Raw genomic sequence first — 17183 nt, forward strand, 5'->3', positions numbered from 1 at the left:
TCCAAGGTAGTGCTGGCTTTTGACAACTAAATCCACTACTCGGGCCCTCCTACTCTCTCACACGCTCTACTGTCATCTCTCACTCCCTCTCTCTCCTTCTTCTCCCTCCCTTCCTCCCTCCTACCACCTTCCCCCTCTCCTCTGTCTGAGAGTTCTGGCTGGGGGCCATCGGTAGCTCAGTAAGAGGGTTCCTGTTGCAGTAAGTCCCCTCTGTTTCTCTTTCTCCCTCCCTCTCTGCCTTCCACCTCCCTCCATCTCTCTCTCTCTCAATCGCTCTTTCTCATACACACACACGAGTACGTGCACGCACACACACACACACACATGTTTGTTTTGCTATCCTTGTCGGGACCAAACAATTGATGCTTATTTATTAAACCCTCTTATGCCTCACTCCCCCCTATCTGAGATACCTACTGCAGCCCTCATCCTCCACATAAAACACCCGTTCTGCCAGTCACATTCTGATAAAGGTCCCCAAAGTGCATACATCCCTGGGTCACTCCTCTTTTCAGTGCGCTTCAACTAGCGACTGGAACAAGCTGCAAGCAACACTCAAACTGGACAGTTTTATCTCCATCTCTTCATTCAGTCTCAATCATGGACACTCTTACTGACAGTTGAGGCTGCTTTGCGTGATGTATTGTTGTCTCTATTTTCTTAGCCTTTGTGCTGTTGTTAGGCATGTTTGTACCATGTTTGTGCTGCTACCATGTTGTGTTGCTACCATGCTGTGTTGTCATGTGTTGCTGCAATGTTGTGTTGTCTTAGAAAATAAAATATATTTATCTATTAATTTATTGGTCCAGTGGCATGCTTTATTATTCTAATTAGTCTCTACTCTCATTGTTGTCTTCCTCTCATTGTCTTCCTCTCATTGAATCGTAGCAGGTGACCCCTCTGAGCTCTCAGCCTCCATTGATCCCTCAGGAAAATAACCAACCCAATGTTCTTTTTTACAATTAGCGGGTGGTCCTTAATACAGCGCCCTGAATGATCGGCAGACAAACGCTAGATCCACATTCGGTGCGATGTGTTCGAACCTTAACCCTAACTCCTAACCTTAACCCTAACTCCTAACTCCTAGGATAGTAAAAACAAAAACACACACTCTCTCTCTCTCCCTCTCTCTGTTTTCAGTCTCCCCTCAGCCCCCCCCCCGGCTCCTTGTATGCTGTAACAGTTATTATATAATCCCTATACGTTTCTGTGTGTATTTTTGTGGAGCCTGAAAGAGGAAGGGAAGTGTGAGGTATGTATTAATAGAAAGAGGAAGTGTGAGGTATGTATTGATAGAAAGAGGAAGTGTGAGGTATGTATTGATAGAAAAAGGAGATGTACGGTATGTATTGATAGAAAGAGGAAGTGTGAGGTATGTATTGACAGAAAGAGGAAGTGTGAGGTTTGTATTGATAGAAAGAGGAAGTGTGAGGTATGTATTGATAGAAAGAGGAAGTGTGAGGTATGTATTGATAGAAAGAGGAAGTGTGAGGTATGTATTGATAGAAAGAGGAAGTGTGAGGTATGTATTGATAGAAAGAGGAAGTGTGAGGTTTGTATTGATAGAAAGAGGAAGTGTGAGGTATGTATTGATAGAAAGAGGAAGTGTGAGGTATGTATTGATAGAAAGAGGAAGTGTGAGGTATGTATTGACAGAAAGAGGAAGGGAAGTGTAAGGTATGTATTGATAGAAAGAGGAAGTGTGAGGTATGTATTGATAGAAAGAGGAAGTGTGAGGTTTGTATTGATAGAAAGAGGAAGTGTGAGGTATGTATTGATAGAAAGAGGAAGTGTGAGGTATGTATTGACAGAAAGAGGAAGTGTGAGGTATGTATTGATAGAAAGAGGAAGTGTGAGGTATGTATTGATAGAAAGAGGAAGTGTGAGGTATGTATTGATAGAAATAGGAAGTGTGAGGTATGTATTGACAGAAAGAGGAAGTGTGAGGTATGTATTGATAGAAAGAGGAAGTGTGAGGTATGTATTGATAGAAAGAGGAAGTGTGAGGTATGTATTGATAGAAAGAGGAAGTGTGAGGTATGTATTGACAGAAAGAGGAAGGGAAGTGTAAGGTATGTATTGATAGAAAGAGGAAGTGTGAGGTATGTATTGATAGAAAGAGGAAGTGTGAGGTTTGTATTGATAGAAAGAGGAAGTGTGAGGTATGTATTGATAGAAAGAGGAAGTGTGAGGTATGTATTGACAGAAAGAGGAAGTGTGAGGTATGTATTGATAGAAAGAGGAAGTGTGAGGTATGTATTGATAGAAAGAGGAAGTGTGAGGTATGTATTGATAGAAAGAGGAAGTGTGAGGTATGTATTGACAGAAAGAGGAAGGGAAGTGTAAGGTATGTATTGATAGAAAGAGGAAGTGTGAGGTATGTATTGATAGAAAGAGGAAGTGTGAGGTATGTATTGATAGAAAGAGGAAGTGTGAGGTATGTATTGATAGAAAGAGGAAGTGTGAGGTTTGTATTGATAGAAAGAGGAAGTGTGAGGTATGTATTGATAGAAAGAGGAAGTGTGAGGTTTGTATTGATAGAAAGAGGAAGTGTGAGGTATGTATTGATAGAAAGAGGAAGTGTGAGGTTTGTATTGACAGAAAGAGGAAGTGTGAGGTATGTATTGACAGAAAGAGGAAGGGAAGTGTAAGGTATGTATTGATAGAAAGAGGAAGTGTGAGGTATGTATTGATAGAAAGAGGAAGTGTGAGGTATGTATTGATAGAAAGAGGAAGTGTGAGGTTTGTATTGATAGAAATAGGAAGTGTGAGGTATGTATTGACAGAAAGAGGAAGGGAAGTGTGAGGTATGTACTGATAGAAAGAGGAAGTGTGAGGTATGTATTGATAGAAAGAGGAAGTGTGAGGTATGTATTGATAGAAAGAGGAAGGGAAGTGTGAGGTATGTATTGATAGAAAGAGGAAGTGTGAGGTATGTATTGATAGAAAGAGGAAGGGAAGTGTGAGGTATGTATTGATAGAAAGAGGAAGGGAGTGTGATGTATGTATTGATAGAAAGAGGAAGTGTGAGGTATGTATTGACAGAAAGAGGAAGTGTGAGGTTTGTATTGATAGAAAGAGGAAGTGTGAGGTATGTATTGACAGAAAGAGGAAGGGAGTGTGATGTATGTATTGATAGAAAGAGGAAGTGTGAGGTATGTATTGATAGAAAGAGGAAGGGAAGTGTGAGGTATGTATTGATAGAAAGAGGAAGTGTGAGGTATGTATTGATAGAAAGAGGAAGTGTGAGGTATGTATTGATAGAAAGAGGAAGTGTGAGGTATGTATTGATAGAAAGAGGAAGGGAAGTGTGAGGTATGTATTGATAGAAAGAGGAAGTGTGAGGTATGTATTGATAGAAAGAGGAAGTGAGGTATGTATTGATAGAAAGAGGAAGTGTGAGGTATGTATTGATAGAAAGAGGAGGTGTGAGGTATGTATTGATAGAAAGAGGAAGGGAAGTGTGATGTATGTATTGATAGAAAGAGGAAGTGTGAGGTATGTATTGACAGAAATAGGAAGGGAAGTGTGAGGTATGTATTGATAGAAAGAGGAAGTGTGAGGTATGTACTGATAGAAAGAGGAGGTGTGAGGTATGTATTGATAGAAAGAGGAAGTGTGAGGTATGTATTGATAGAAATAGGAAGTGTGAGGTATGTATTGACAGAAAGAGGAAGGGAAGTGTGAGGTATGTATTGATAGAAAGAGGAAGTGTGAGGTATGTATTGATAGAAAGAGGAAGTGTGAAGGAGGTATGTATTTATAGAAAGAGAAAGTGTGTGGTATGTATTGATAGAAAGAGTAAGTGTGAGGTATGTATTGACAGAAAGAGGAAGTGTGAGGTATGTATTGATAGAAAGAGGAAGTGTGAGGTATGTATTGATAGAAAGAGGAAGTGTGAGGTATGTATTGACAGAAAGAAAGAAAACACAGAGAGGGGGGGAGTCTTTGGTCAGAAAGGACAAGGTTCACTTACAGACTTATGACATAAAGGAGAGAGAATGATGAAAAAGAGAGAGAACGTAAGAAAGAAAGAAGAGAATAGAAGAATAGAAATAGCAAACTATCCAGGGAAGGAGGAAGGGGGAGGGTGTTGAGAAAAATAAAAGACAGGAGGAGAGAGGGCAGAGAAAATGAGAGAAAACAATTGTGAGAAAAGGAAAGGAAAGTCAGAAAGAGGGGGAGAGATAGACTGAGAGGGGAAAGAGAGAGAAAGAGAGAGAGGCACAGTGGAGGCTGAGGGTAAACTGAGGTTTCCTATCTGAGGAGGTGGCTGGCTGAGAAGAAAAACATCTCTCATACTCAGGGTGTGTGTGTGCATGTCATTGTTGAGTGATGGGACAGGGGAGGAGGGGTATGTTGAGGTTGTGGTGTGGGTGTGTATGTGTCAGGGAGGAGGGGTATGTTGAGGTTGTGGTGTGGGTGTGTATGTGTCAGGGAGGAGGGGTATGTTGAGGTTGTGGTTTGGGTGTGTATGTGTCAGGGAGGAGGGGTATGTTGAGGTTGTGGTGTGGGTGTGTATGTGTCAGGGAGGAGGGGTATGTTGAGGTTGTGGTGTGGGTGTGTATGTGTCAGGGAGGAGGGGTATGTTGAGGTTGTGGTGTGGGTGTGTATGTGTCAGGGAGGAGGGGTATGTTGAGGTTGTGGTTTGGGTGTGTATGTGTCAGGGAGGAGGGGTATGTTGAGGTTGTGGTTTGGGTGTGTATGTGTCAGGGAGGAGGGGTATGTTGAGGTTGTGGTGTGGGTGTGTATGTGTCAGGGAGGAGGGGTATGTTGAGGTTGTGGTGTGGGTGTGTATGTGTCAGGGAGGAGGGGTATGTTGAGGTTGTGGTGTGGGTGTGTATGTGTCAGGGAGGAGGGGTATGTTGAGGTTGTGGTGTGGGTGTGTATGTGTCAGGGAGGAGGGGTATGTTGAGGTTGTGGTGTGGGTGTGTATGTGTCAGGGAGGAGGGGTATGTTGAGGTTGTGGTGTGGGTGTGTATGTGTCAGGGAGGAGGGGTATGTTGAGGTTGTGGTGTGGGTGTGTATGTGTCAGGGAGGAGGGGTATGTTGAGGTTGTGGTGTGGGTGTGTATGTGTCAGGGAGGAGGGGTATGTTGAGGTTGTGGTGTGGGAGTGTATGTGTCAGGGAGGAGGGGTATGTTGAGGTTGTGGTGTGGGAGTGTATGTGTCAGGGAGGAGGGGTATGTTGAGGTTGTGGTGTGGGTGTGTATGTGTCAGGGAGGAGGGGTATGTTGAGGTTGTGGTTTGGGTGTGTATGTGTCAGGGAGGAGGGGTATGTTGAGGTTGTGGTGTGGGTGTGTATGTGTCAGGGAGGAGGGGTATGTTGAGGTTGTGGTGTGGGTGTGTATGTGTCAGGGAGGAGGGGTATGTTGAGGTTGTGGTGTGGGTGTGTATGTGTCAGGGAGGAGGGGACAGTCAGAACTCCTGCCCTGAAAGAAGGATGGAGGAGGGGGGAGAGAAGGTGAGAGGGAGCAAGAGGGAGAGAGAAGTGGAAGAGGGAGACACTAAAAGAAAAGGTCAGAAAGGAGAAGTCCGTCGTATGGGTTCAATGGTGGAAGGCCAATTGTAGCCTGGCTACAGATTTATTTGGTCATTCTCTGTTTAGTGTGACAATAACCATAGGAGTTGCTAAAACAGTACAGGCTAGAATTTGCTTAGGTTAGTGGCCAATATATGCCTTTTTTTATGTTTACTAAAGATATCCACTGCATCCTGTTCTAGATATATAACCTGGCTAAACCTGACTCATCATAGTTGAGCACAGAATTCAGTCTGGTTTAGAATTGCAACATTTCGGGCCTCCCGAGTGGCACAGCGGTATAAGGCACAGTGCTTGAGGTGTCACTACAGACCCGGGTTCGACCCCAGGCTGTGCCACAGCCAGCCGTGACTGAGAGACCCATGAGGCGGTGCACAGCTGGCCCAGCGTCGTCTGGGTTAGGGGAGGGTTTGGCTGGTTGGGATGTCATTGTCCCATCGCGCTCTAGTAACTACTTGTGGTGGGCCGGGCACCTGCAAACTCACTTCAGTAGCCAGCTGGACGGTGTTTCCTCCAACACGTTGGTGTGGCTGGCTTCCGGGTTAGGCGAGTAGTGTGTCAAGAAGCAGTGCGACTTTGCAGGGTTGTGTTTCGGAGGACGCATGGCTCTTAACATCAACTCTCCCGAGTCCGTATGCAAGTTGCAGCGATGGGACAAGACTGTAACTACCAATTGGATCAATTGTGGAGTAAAAGTACAAAAATGTTGGTGAAATCCTGGTTGGAGGATTCTGGACTTTCTGCTTATTCCCTCGTGATTCCAGTAATCATCCGACTGGGAATTTTGGGAAAACTACCTGAATTAAACCCTAGTCTGGTTTCACCAGGCTTCTAGACTGGTATCCCAGCAAACAGTGCAGTGGAATTCTCTTTAAATGGTTGAGGTTAAAGTTCACACCCCACCCGTATTAGCCAGTCACACCTGAGGCCTCATCTCTCCCACCTGGCCTGGCTGCAGTATCTGCACTCCGCTGGGCTCAGAGGGCTTAGAAACCTGCAGGCCTGGACACAGCTCCACTGCAAAGGGACTTGCTTGAGGTGTGAACAACGGACGCCATTATGTGTCAAATGACCTCAGGGGCGGCAGGTAGCCTGGTGGTTAGAGCATTGGGCCAGTAACCGAAAGGCTGCAAGATCGAATCCCCGAGCTGACAAGGTAAAAATCTGTCATGCTGCCCCTGAACAAGGCTGTTCCTAGGCCGTCATTGTAAATAAGAATTTGTTCTTAACTGTTAAATAAAGGTTAAGTAAAAAAGGTTTCACTCAGTGCCATTGCTAACACTGAAACCTCATGGAAACTGCAAAGAGACTGGTACCAGATGAGGACATATTATAGATCTCCACTTTATGGCTGACCCATAAATGTTATCATAACTAATGCAAGAGGGTTGAGCTACAGAGTAATCCCTTCCAGATAACATAAGATAATGGTGGTTGGGGCTGAGGGAAGAAGTGAACAGTTCAGCTGCTTCTGTGAATGTGTGTGAGAGCCAGAACTAGGACACAGGAGGACCTCCCTCTGAGGCCTTGGATTGTGGGATAGGATCACAGCCAGTGTGTGTGGAAGCACTGAGAGAGTTCCCTCCTGCGGGCCACAGCAGGAGGGAGATCAGTTACAATCAGGTTCAGAGAGGGGGTTATGATCTCTCTCTCTCACACACACACACACACACACACACACACACACACACACACACACACACACACACACACACACACACACACACACACACACACACACACACACACACACACACACACACACACACACACACACACACACACACACACACACACGTGATCCATCCATGACATCATTTTGGTCTTGTTATACCATAGATTAATTTCTCCCAGAACCTACTCCAGTATTCACAGTGTCTTGCTATGCTGAAATATAACACTAAGTGTATATCTAATCTGATATAATAGGGTAAAGATCAGTAGGTCAGAGCAGGGTCAGAGGTCATCACTGATCCAGCCTGGAACAGTAGAGGTGTTCAAACACCCCATCCCACTACATCCTCCTGACCCTTTACCTAATTTATCTCCCACCCACCACCCACCTCACCCTCACCTCTCCCCCATGCACCTTCCACCTTTCCCCCATGTCACCTTCCACCTCTCCCCCATGTCACCTTCCACCTCTCCCCCATGTCACCTTCCACCTCTCCCCCATGTCACCTTCCACCTTTCCCCCATGCACCTTCCACCTCTCCCCCATTCACCTTCCACCTTTCCCCCATGCACCTTCCACCTCTCCCCCATGTCACCTTCCACCTCTCCCCCATGTCACCTTCCACCTTTCCCCCATGCACCTTCCACCTCTCCCCCATGCACCTTCCACCTCTCCCCCATGTCATCTTCCACCTCTCCCCCATGCACCTTCCACCTTTCCCCCATGCACCTTCCACCTTTCCCCCATGTGACCTTCCACCTCTCCCCCATGTCACCTTCCACCTTTCCCCCCATGTGACCTTCCACCTCTCCCCCATGTGTCCTTCCACCTCTCCCCAATGTGATCTTTCACCTCTCCCTCATGTCACCTTCCACCTCTCCCCCATGTTATCTTCCACCTCTCCCCCATGTTATCTTCCACCTCCCCCATGTGATCTTCCACCTCTCCCCTCATGTGACCTTCCACATCTCCCCCCATGTGACCTTCCACCTCTCCCCCATGTCACATTCCACCTCTCCCCCCATGTAATCTTCCACCTCTCCCCCATGTGATCTTCCACCTCTCCCCCCATGTGAACTTCCACCTCTCCCCCATGTGACCTTCCACCTCTCTCCACCGTCACCTTCCACCTCTCCCCCCATGTGACCTTCCACCTCTCCACCTCTCCCCCATGTTACCTTCCACCTCTCTGCCATGTCACCTTCCACCTCTCCCCCCATGTGACCTTCCACCTCTCCCCCCATGTGACCTTCCACCTCTCCCCCCATGTGACTTTCCACCTCTCCCCATGTGACCTTCCACTTCACCCAACCATCCCTCTGACTTGCTCACCACCCAGCATATGCATTACCTCTCTCCACCCTCCACCTCACCTCTCCAATGCGCCAAAGGGAAGTGTGTTGAGTTGGGTACTTCCTTACAGGGGAGGCAGAAAAGAACCTGGAATAGGATGGGAAAGGGAGGTAAAACAGAGGAGACACAGACCTCTCATTCACTGTCCTCACCCCCCTCGCTCTCATTCAGCTGTTACAGCCTGTGTTTGCTTTGCCTTGGCAGGGGCGAGAGGGGGGGCTCCGGAGGGGCACAAAGCCGCCTTTCAAAGAGGCTAGCGACCCCACGGCTGAGTGAGGAAGTCTGCACAGGGGCCGAGCAACACCCCTTCCCCAAACTTCACAGCCTCCCGCCATCCCGCCACTGCCCCCTCTTAAATCACTGACTGGGCCGTACACACACACACATGGCCAGCTAGCTCCCCCTTCCTTCTGACCTCCGCTGGTTCTAGAATCCACACGGACTCACTTCCAGGCAGCCAGGGCCCTTCTCCAAAGTCATTAGTGTAAAGAGAGGGTATCCTGAGGTGAATCAACATGCAGCAGAGTCATTCATTTCCAGCACCACTGATTCACTTTTTCAACATATCCTCTAGTACTAAACAGGGACATGAGAACAGTATGGCCAGGCGGACCTCAAGAGGGGACTATTTTATAGTTGCTCTGAATGTGCCTAGTATTCCTAAAGGGCCGATCACATGCTATTCATCATTCTATTCTTGAGAGATGATTGCTGTCATGTACAGTAAACTGTTACATAGGACTCTTTGAGACATGTTCTAGATACAGCTTTAACAGTATCCTTAGCATGTCTCTCCCTCACCCCCTCTTTTTTTACAGGGTATTGCAACATTCCAACCCAGCCTGTATGACAGCCTGGACTGTACCACTGTTGGATTGCTCAATTTATAGGGTGACAGCTTGCTAACTCCTATGATTATTGTCACTGTTTGGCGTAAATAACCATAGGAGTTGGCAAGACAGCACAGACAGATCTGGGACCAGGCTAATGTTAGCAGGGTTGGGCTAGTTAAAAAAAGGGGAAGAGAAGATGATGTATAGCATCTTTCCTTAGGACAGGTCTTGTAATGGTTTACACGTGGAGCTACTGGGGTGTGTGGGATATAAGAGGGGCTTTTGTGTCCAGACCCCCGCAGTGGATTCTGCCCCAGGCACCACGGAGAATGGAGCACACTGATAGAACCATCAGCCACAGGAAGGGATCTGATGGGGTTTAGGGACGGTTTCCAGTTTTAATGTCACGTGCATAAGTACAGAAATGCCTTTCTTGCCACCTCTAAACCCAACAATGCAGTATTCAATATCAATGTAACACTACAAATAACAGAAGGTAGAACAGAAACACACAGAAATATAAAATAACAAGAACACGAGAAAGTAAGAAGTTATATACAGGGTCAGTTCCAACAGCATATTTACAATGTGCAGGGATACTGGAGGGAAAGAGGTAGATATGTATAGGGGTAAAGTGACGAGGCATCACAGGGAGGGACAGTTTAAAGGGGATGACGGTGTATTTTCTGCTACATTAGACAAACAAACATAAACTTAAACACGTTGGCAGTGTGTGATGTGAGTTACACAACTTAGAGGGAGATCTACTCTGCTGGTAGAGGCTTGATGAAGTTACCACATGTACCCAGACTCTCTGGAGGTCAGAGAAGCAGGCAGAGGGAGATCTACTCTGCTGGTAGAGGCTTGATGAAGTTACCACATGTACCCAGACTCTCAGGAGGTCAGAGAAGCAGACAGAGGGAGATCTACTCTGCTGGTAGAGGCTTGATGAAGTTACCACATGTACCCAGACTCTCAGGAGGTCAGAGAAGCAGACAGAGGGAGATCTACTCTGCTGGTAGAGGCTTGATGAAGTTACCACATGTACCCAGACTCTCTGGGTACATGTGGTAAGAGAAGCAGATAGAGGGAGAAGGGGAGGGAAACGGAGCCAGGGCATTTGTGGCCCATTTTCCGTGAGTGTGATAAGCTCAATCAAGCACTGCTAAAGTTGACATTATTAGTATTCAAATACTATTTAAATGCAGGTCTGGTATCCACTATCCATTCTTATCCATCTTCTACCTCATTGGTCAGGTTACAACACACTCTTATTCAAACATCATGTGATATTGTGTGTGTTTATCAGTCTGTGGCTGGAGTGTGTATGAAGCAGGTGATTGCCTTGTAGTGTTGACATATGTGGGGTTAGACAGATATAAACTGTTGGAATCTGTCAGGACAGAGAACACACACGTACACACGTACACACACACACTTTCAAGGTGGGAGACACAGGTCATTGTAGGACATTACTCTGAATTAGATATCAAACACATGAAAATGATTAACTAAGTTCTTGTCAAGGCTCTACCTATCTCCTACTACTACTCTACCTCTGGGAACATCAATACATTATACATGTGAGTCAGTATTAAAATGATTCCTTGGGAAGGACTCAAATGACCAAAGGACCAATCAGAGAGGTGGTAGGCGTGGTTTAGCCCCACATAAGTTATTAGAGTTATGATTTAGATTGGGGCTAGTGTCCTTTGAAAGGATAGGTTCTAGTGCCCACCAATGTGACCTGATTGCTCTGAAAGTGAGCCAGACAGCAAGAGACAGGAGATACAACAGATTGTATATTAACTTCTCTTACTGACCTGATACCAACCTGACCATGGGCAGAATGCCATCAGTAACATGATCATTCTGTGTATACTTTTTGGTTATATGTTGTCTGTACGTTGTATGGGTATTTCATGATTAGACAATTGCTAATGAACTTGGCAGTTGGTTTCACCTTGCGAGAGAGTATGTCATATTACCAATGCACCTTTCTGCAGCAAGGCATTCTGATCTGTCCCTCCAGCACGTATGGTTTGTATTGCTGTGCTTTGAAAAATGGATGAAGGACTCCCCTCCACTTACCGCTGACTAGGTTATGTTACAGGTCTCCACTAGGTTATGTTACAGGTCTCCACTAGGTTATGTTACAGGTCTCCACTAGGTTATGTTACAGGTCTCCACTAGGTTATGTTACAGGTCTCCACTAGGTTATGTTACAGGTCTCCACTAGGTTATGTTACAGGTCTCCACTAGGTTATGTTACAGGGCTCCACTAGGTTATGTTACAGGTCTCCACTAGGTTATGTTACAGGTCTCCACTAGGTTATGTTACAGGTCTCCACTAGGTTATGTTACAGGTCTCCACTAGGTTATGTTACAGGTCTCCACCAGGTTATGTTACAGGTCTCCACTAGGTTATGTTACAGGTCTCCACTAGGTTATGTTACAGGTCTCCACTAGGTTATGTTACAGGTCTCCACTAGGTTATGTTACAGGTCTCCACTAGGTTATGTTACAGGTCTCCACTAGGTTATGTTACAGGTCTCTAGTAGGTTATGTTACAGGTCTCCACTAGGTTATGTTACAGGTCTCCACTAGGTTATGTTACAGGGCTCCACTAGGTTATGTTACAGGTCTCCACTTGTTTATGTTACAGGTCTCCACTAGGTTATGTTACAGATCTCCACTAGGTTATGTTACAGATCTCCACTAGGTCATGTTACAGATCTCCACTAGGTTATGTTACAGGGCTCCACTAGGTCATGTTACATGTCTCCACTAGGTTATGTTACAGGTCTCTACTAGGTTATGTTACAGGTCTCTACTAGGTTATGTTACAGGTCTCCACTAGGTTATGTTACAGGTCTCCACTAGGTTATGTTACAGGTCTCCACTAGGTTATGTTACAGGTCTCCACTAGGTTATGTTACAGGTCTCTACTAGGTTATGTTACAGGTCTCTACTAGGTTATGTTACAGGTCTCCACTTGTTTATGTTACAGGTCTCCACTAGGTTATGTTACAGGTCTCCACTAGGTTATGTTACAGGTCTCCACTAGGTTATGTTACAGGTCTCCACTAGGTTATGTTACAGGTCTCCACTAGGTTATGTTACAGGTCTCCACCAGGTTATGTTACAGGTCTCCACTAGGTTATGTTACAGGTCTCCACTAGGTTATGTTACAGGTCTCTACTAGGTTATGTTACAGGTCTCCACTAGGTTATGTTACAGGTCTCCACTAGGTTATGTTACAGGTCTCCACTAGGTTATGTTACAGGTCTCCACTAGGTTATGTTACAGGTCTCCACTACGTTATGTTACAGGTCTCCACTAGGTTATGTTACAGGTCTCTAGTAGGTTATGTTACAGGTCTCCACTAGGTTATGTTACAGGTCTCTAGTAGGTTATGTCACAGGTCTCCACTAGGTTATGTTACAGGTCTCCACTAGGTTATGTTACAGGTCTCCACTAGGTTATGTTACAGGTCTCCACTAGGTTATGTTCCAGGTCTCCACTAGGTTATGTTACTGTGCTCCACTAGGTTATGTTACAGGTCTCCACCAGGTTATGTTACAGGTCTCCACTAGGTTATGTTACAGGTCTCCACTAGGTTATGTTACAGGTCTCCACTAGGTTATGTTACAGGTCTCCGCTAGGTTATGTTACATGTCTCCACTAGGTTATGTTACAGGGCTCCACTAGGTCATGTTACATGTCTCCACTAGGTTATGTTACAGGTCTCCACTAGGTTATGTTACAGGTCTCTACTAGGTTATGTTACAGGTCTCCACTAGGTTATGTTACAGGTCTCCACTAGGTTATGTTACAGGTCTCCACTAGGTTATGTTACAGATCTCTACTAGGTTATGTTACAGGTCTCCACTAGGTTATGTTACAGATCTCCACTAGGTTATGTTACAGGTCTCTACTAGGTTATGTTACAGGTCTCCACTAGGTTATGTTACAGGTCTCCACTAGGTTATGTTACAGGTCTCTACTAGGTTATGTTACAGGTCTCCACTAGGTTATGTTACAGGTCTCCACTAGGTTATGTTACAGGTCTCCACTAGGTTATGTTACAGATCTCTACTAGGTTATGTTACAGGTCTCCACTAGGTTATGTTACAGATCTCCACTAGGTTATGTTACAGGTCTCTACTAGGTTATGTTACAGTGCTCCGGACATCAGTTATTTGTGTCTTTAGATTAGAACACAGGTCATGTGGTATTCTCTGCAGTGTGTAGAAATTAGTTGAGCGCTCTTTGTGTGTGTGTGTGTGTGTCCCGCTCTCTGTGTGTGTTTTCCCTCCTGTGTGTGTGTGTGTGTATGTACGTGTGTGTGTGTGTCCCACTCTGTTTGTGTATGTCCCACTCTCTGTGTGTGTGTTTTTCCTCCTGTGTGTGTGTGTATGTGGGTGTGTGTGTGTGTGTCCCGCTCTGTTTGTGTGTGTTCCGCTCTGTGTATGCCTTCCTGTGTGTGTGTCATCCCCTGCTATCTCCTGCTGATCAGGCCTGCTATCCCCCTGGGCTGGGTTGTGGCGGTGGGGTGGCTGAACATGGTGACCCCTTCCCCTCTCAGACACAGCTTCTCCTCATGTGGCCCCTGGCCAAACTCGCTCTCAAAGACCACCATTCAGTTCTGCACCGCCGCAGCGCAGCTCTCTGTTTGTGTAAGTATGTGTATGAGGGAGTGAGTGTGGGTATGTGTGGGGGTGTGTCTGTTTGAGAGAGAGAGAGAGAGAGAGAGAGAGAGAGAGAGAGAGAGAGAGAGAGAGAGAGAGAGAGAGAGAGAGAGAGAGAGAGAGAGAGAGAGAGAGAGAGAGAGAGAGAGAGGGAGAGAAAAGCCGGGGCAGGATTTGTGGAAATTACAGTAGGATAATTGCTTGTGTGTGTGTTTGTTTATGTGTCAGCTGGGGGCAGGAGTAGATCAGTGTGTGTATTAGAGCTGTGTGGCAGAAATATAGACAGTACTGTGACTGAGGGAGGAGACAGAGAGATAAATTGAAATTGAATTGAGAGAAACATAGATAGAGAATGAGAGGGACAGAGAGAGAGAGTGAAAGTGAGAAAGAGAGAGTGAGAACAACCGAGCAATTGAGAGAGAGAGAGAGTTGCCCTCTATGGTTGTGAGGTCTGAGGTCCACTCACCAACCAAGAATTAACAAAATGGGACAAACACCCAATTGAGAATCTACATGCAGAATTCTGACAAAATATACTTTGTGTTCAATGCAAAACCCCAAACAATGTATGCAGAGCAGAATTATGACTTCACCTGCTAGTTATCAACATCCTATAAGGAAGCAATGTCCACACATTCCACCACAAAGCAACAACATTGTAAATACAACTTATATTAATCTGTTTATTTACCTTTCATACTTCAACTACTTGCCCGTTGTTTAAACACTGTACATAGACAATAATATAACATTTGAAATGTCTTTATTCCTTAAAACATTTTGTGAGTGTAATGTTCACTAAAGTTGCCTTTGTTTATTTCCCTTTTGTTTCTTGTCTATTCTATTTGCTTTGGCAATGTAAACATATGTTTCCCATGCCAATAAAGCCCTTTAAATGTAACTGGACTACTGTACTACTGTGTGTTACTCAGAGACTGAGAGAATAGTGGTGGTGTATTGTTACATATTCTATATTACTTTGGACATTTAGCAGACGCTTTTATCTAAAACTATTTACAGTTGTTATATTAGTGATATTAATCCTGTATATTCTTGAAGAATATCACTTCATGCATCATGAAATAAAGGTTCAAATGAGCTTGGAAGTCTGAGGTGTTGCTGATTGGATGATAGTTGTGGGAAGGATACCGTGATTGGAGCTCCAGTCGCCACTGGTTAGTGGAGTTACAGGGGCAGGAGAGGGGTCCCCCAGAGGTGAGTTGATCGGACCCTGGAGATGGGAGAAGGGGCCAGTGTGTTCAGTGGGCCTGAGTGGTATGGGGGCTGTCGGTGTCAGGCTGTGTGTGTTTGTGTGTGTGTGCGTGTGTGTGTGTGTGCGTGTGTGTAAAGTGGAACTGAGTGGGGGTTGATGGGCTGAGAGAGGGGGTCATGCAGTGGGGCTGCAAGGTCCATAGCGATTGGGAGGTGCTGGCCAGGGGGGCTAGAGGGCAGTGGCCGGAGGGAGGTAGGGGGTGGAGGGGTCAGGGTGAGCATCTGGATTGGATTGTAGACATTCCTGTGGAAGAGTGTGTGAGCAAAGGTCACAGGAGGGAGGGGACACTGGGAGAAGTGTGTGTGTGGGGGGAGGGGGGAGACTGTGCGTTTTGTTTGAGTGTACATGTGCATTACTAGGAGGCAGGGTAAGGCTGTTTAGTTATGCAACATTCATGTGGTTGGATATTAAAGAAGAATTCAGAATATGCCAGAGCCATCCTCTAACCTGTCCCTGTATTAAACAGAGGTCCTCCTCTAACCTGTCCCTGTATTAAACAGAGGTCCTCCTCTAACCTGTCCCTGTATTAAACAGAGGTCATCCTCTAACCTGTCCCTGTATTAAACAGAGTCATCCTCTAACCTGTCCCTGTATTAAACAGAGTCATCCTCTAACCTGTCCCTGTATTAAACAGAGGTCCTCCTCTAACCTGTCCCTGTATTAAACAGAGGTCATCCTCTAACCTGTCCCTGTATTAAACAGAGGTCCTCCTCTAACCTGTCCCTGTATTAAACAGAGTCATCCTCTAACCTGTCCCTGTATTAAACAGAGGTCATCCTCTAACCTGTCCCTGTATTAAACAGAGGTCCTCCTCTAACCTGTCCCTGTATTAAACAGAGGTCCTCCTCTAACCTGTCCCTGTATTAAACAGAGGTCCTCCTCTAACCTGTCCCTGTATTAAACAGAGGTCCTCCTCTAACCTGTCCCTGTATTAAACAGAGCCATTACTTAACCACACCTTCACTGACTCGCTCTGTTCATTGGTCATCACATTATTAAGTGGTTAAAAACACTGAATTACTTTGCTGTTCCAGTATAAATCATTGGCATCGACCATAGCAGTCATATACCGGTATTATTATATGAAATAAGTGTATTTGATATTAAAACCCACATTCAATATTTATTTTATCTTTATTTATCTAGGCAAGTCAGTTAAGAACAAATTCTTATTTTCAATGACGGCCTAGGAACAGTGGGTTAACTGCCTTGTTCAGGGACAGAACGACAGATTTTTACCTTGTCAGCTCGGGGATTCGATCTTGCAACTTTCTGGTTACTGGCCCAACACTCTAACCACTAGGCTACCTGTCTCTAACCACTATCTCTGTGCAGGTCGGAAGTCTGTGGGAATAGAGCCATTGCACTCTCTCCAAGTATGATTGGCTGAATACTAGGGCTGGCCACTCTCTCCAAGTATGATTGGCTGAATACTAGGGCTGGCCACTCTCTCCAAGTATGATTGGCTGAATCCTAGGGCTGGCCACTCTCTCCAAGTATGATTGGCTGAATACTAGGGCTGGCCACTCTCTCCAAGTATGATTGGCTGAATGCTAGGGCTGGCCACTCTCTCCAAGTATGATTGGCTGAATACTAGGGCTGGCCACTCTCTCTCTCCAAGTATGATTGGCTGAATACTAGGGCTGGCCACTCTCTCCAAGTATGATTGGCTGAATACTAGGGCTGGCCACTCTCTCCAAGTATGATTGGCTGAATACTAGGGCTGGCCACTCTCTCTCTCCAAGTATGATTGGCTGAATACTAGGGCTGGCCACTCTCTCCAAGTATGATTGGCTGAATACTAGGGCTGGCCACTC

General features: G+C 45.7%; 1 protein-coding gene across 1 annotated transcript in view; it reads left to right on the forward strand.

The window, feature by feature from the left end:
• The window catches only part of LOC129845408 (zinc finger protein GLIS2-like), a 57396-nt gene that overhangs the window by 32577 nt on the left and 7636 nt on the right, over positions 1-17183 (forward strand). The gene's annotated exons all lie outside the window — the stretch shown is intronic.

This window comes from Salvelinus fontinalis, unplaced genomic scaffold, assembly GCF_029448725.1.
Source record: "Salvelinus fontinalis isolate EN_2023a unplaced genomic scaffold, ASM2944872v1 scaffold_0298, whole genome shotgun sequence".
NCBI lineage: Eukaryota > Metazoa > Chordata > Actinopteri > Salmoniformes > Salmonidae > Salvelinus > Salvelinus fontinalis.